We start from the raw sequence: 2,500 nt of genomic DNA on the forward strand, positions 1-2,500 counted from the left end.
GTAACAGGAGCGAAAGCATCTCTGTCGGCTTGGGGGTACGCCCGTTTCCGTTTCAACTTGTCTCGCGAGGGTGGTTTCGGGGCCAGCAGGAGAGCTCGTCGGGGTAGCAGGCCCTGCAGCCGTGGTCACCGCCAAACCCCCACAACTCGAGCAAGTGAAAAAAAAAAGTAACAAATAAGAAAGGATCGTCGGCTTGGGGGTACGCCCGTTTCCGTTTCAACTTGTCTCGCGAGGGTGGTTTCGGGGCCAGCAGGAGAGCTCGTCGGGGTAGCAGGCCCTGCAGCCGTGGTCACCGCCAAACCCCCACAACTCGAGCAAGTGAAAAAAAAAAGTAACAAATAAGAAAGGATCGTCGGCTTGGGGGTACGCCCGTTTCCGTTTCAACTTGTCTCGCGAGGGTGGTTTCGGGGCCAGCAGGAGAGCTCGTCGGGGTAGCAGGCCCTGCAGCCGTGGTCACCGCCAAATCCCCACAACTCGAGCAAGTGAAAAAAAAAGTAACAAATAAGAAAGGATCGTCGGCTTGGGGGTACGCCCGTTTCCGTTTCAACTTGTCTCGCGGGGGTGGTTTCGGGGCCAGCAGGAGAGCTCGTCGGGGTAGCAGGCCCTGCAGCCGTGGTCACCGCCAAACCCCCCCAACTGTTGGGCGCCTACCTGCGCGGGGCAGGAGGACACTTTCCGATTTCAAATCTCCGTTTGCCGAGTCCACCCCGAACGCACGCGGGCGGGCGGGTTCGCATCACCCTTCGTCACAAGGGGCGAAGCCCGTTCCACCGTCTCGTCAGTAGTGCCGACCGGTCTGTGATCGACGAGGGGAGCCACACCAGGTCCGGCCCTGCTGCTTGGCGGCACCGCGTCGTCGGGAGCTCGCGACAGACGGAGGGTTTCGGTGTACTCTCCAGCCACGGGAAACGAAGCCGGTGATGCAGGCGCCGGTCTTTCGCTCCCAAATCGGCTGGGTTTACATCGTTGCTATCTAGTCACGCTCCCTTCAAACCCGACGGGGTACCTATTCCCCTCACCCGTCTGTGCGTATACAGCCTCTTTGCACTTGCGGGATGGGGGTGGTGGTTTAAAGACTCTCGAGTTGCCGCCCGTCGGTCTCCGAGCTCCGTGCAGTAGTGATCCCCAGCGAACTGCCAGCAGGGCGAACGAGCGATCCCGCTCTCGGTCGGGGCGCCTGGCGTCGATCGGTGGTCGGTGGCTTGCGGGCAAGCTGCGCTGTGAGTGTGGGAACGAGTATGACGAGCCGTTGCCGCGACTCCCAGTCCACCTCGGCGGTGGCTGGGCCGGGCGGGCGTCTGCTCGGGCGAGTGCCGCCCCCGCCTCCTCGCAGGAAGTCCGCTCGCCGACACGCCGCCACGTGCACGCGTCAGTGACGCTGCCGAACCGATGGCCGGTGCCCGTTCCCGCCTCTGCTTTTCCTAGGGCAAAGCTGCTGCACGCCTCGTGATACTAGGCGGGCGACATGGTGGCGGTGATCCTGCCTCCGTCGCTGCGGTGCGTTGGGGCACGCATCGCCTCTTGGGCGCCCTGTCCTCCTCCCCCCAATAGACGTATGTTTCTGCGGGCCGCACCAGGATGGTGCTCCCCATCGCTTCACGCCACCCTGCTCCGCCCGCACGCCGGCGTGCAGGTGGCTGTAGCTCAAGGTGGGGAGCGTATGTGCGGTCCGGGTCGCTTTCCTCTGGCGAGGGAGAGACCTAAAACAAACTCAGACAACTCTTGACGGTGGATCACTCGGCTCGTGCGTCGATGACGAACGCAGCTAGCTGCGAGAATTAATGTGAATTGCAGGACACATTGATCATCGACACTTTGAACGCACTTTGCGGCCCCGGGTTCTTCCCGGGGCCACGCCTGTCTGAGGGTCGTTTGGCAATCAATCGCACTCGCCTTGGCTGGCGAGAGCGCGGCTGGGGTGTCGCAGAGGACCCGTCCTCTTTGTCCCCCTAAGTTCAGACTCCGGAGCCCTCCGGCGTCGGAGCGCTTGGCCTTTCCCCCCCACCCTGCACATTCCGTTCGTCAGGCTCGACGCCATCCCCCCGCCGGGGAGCGCGGCCTGGCGTCCGTCTGTGTCGTGGCAGTGGGGCCAGCACGGCTGTCACCGGTCCCAGAATGGCTGTCGGTGGTTCACACTGTGTGTGTGTGCCAACCCTCCTGGTCTCTGGGACACGGAGCTGCCACGAAGTGTTGAGCCTCCAGTGGGGGGTCTGCCTAAGCTCTGCACGTCCGCATTGGGTCCGTCTCTCGGTTGGCTGGCAGTGGAAAGAGTGAAGGGAGCCGCGGAGGTCCGGTGCTGGTGCGCCGCCGGCCTGACCGTGGAGCTCGCCGGTTTGACACGCTGACCCGACTCGATGGTTGATCGATTGAGAGTGCTGGGAGCTGCAGGCCGCCCGCTGCTGCAGCCGCCCGTCTCGTGGTTCGTCCTCGGCCTTAAGTGGCCGGCGGGGCGTCTGATCCTGTCTCCCCTGCTGGCGCCGAGTGCCTGGCCGAGGGAGGA

At 63.7% G+C, this 2,500-nt stretch overlaps 1 non-coding gene across 1 annotated transcript; it reads left to right on the forward strand.

The window, feature by feature from the left end:
* The first annotated feature begins 1,717 nt into the window (after positions 1 to 1,717).
* Positions 1,718 to 1,871, forward strand: LOC140475545 (5.8S ribosomal RNA). Its single transcript, XR_011960065.1, has one exon. It is a non-coding gene; the product is annotated as a 5.8S ribosomal RNA (ribosomal RNA).
* Positions 1,872 to 2,500: the final 629 nt, after the last annotated feature.

This window comes from Chiloscyllium punctatum, unplaced genomic scaffold, assembly GCF_047496795.1.
Source record: "Chiloscyllium punctatum isolate Juve2018m unplaced genomic scaffold, sChiPun1.3 scaffold_1779, whole genome shotgun sequence".
NCBI classification, from domain to species: domain Eukaryota; kingdom Metazoa; phylum Chordata; class Chondrichthyes; order Orectolobiformes; family Hemiscylliidae; genus Chiloscyllium; species Chiloscyllium punctatum.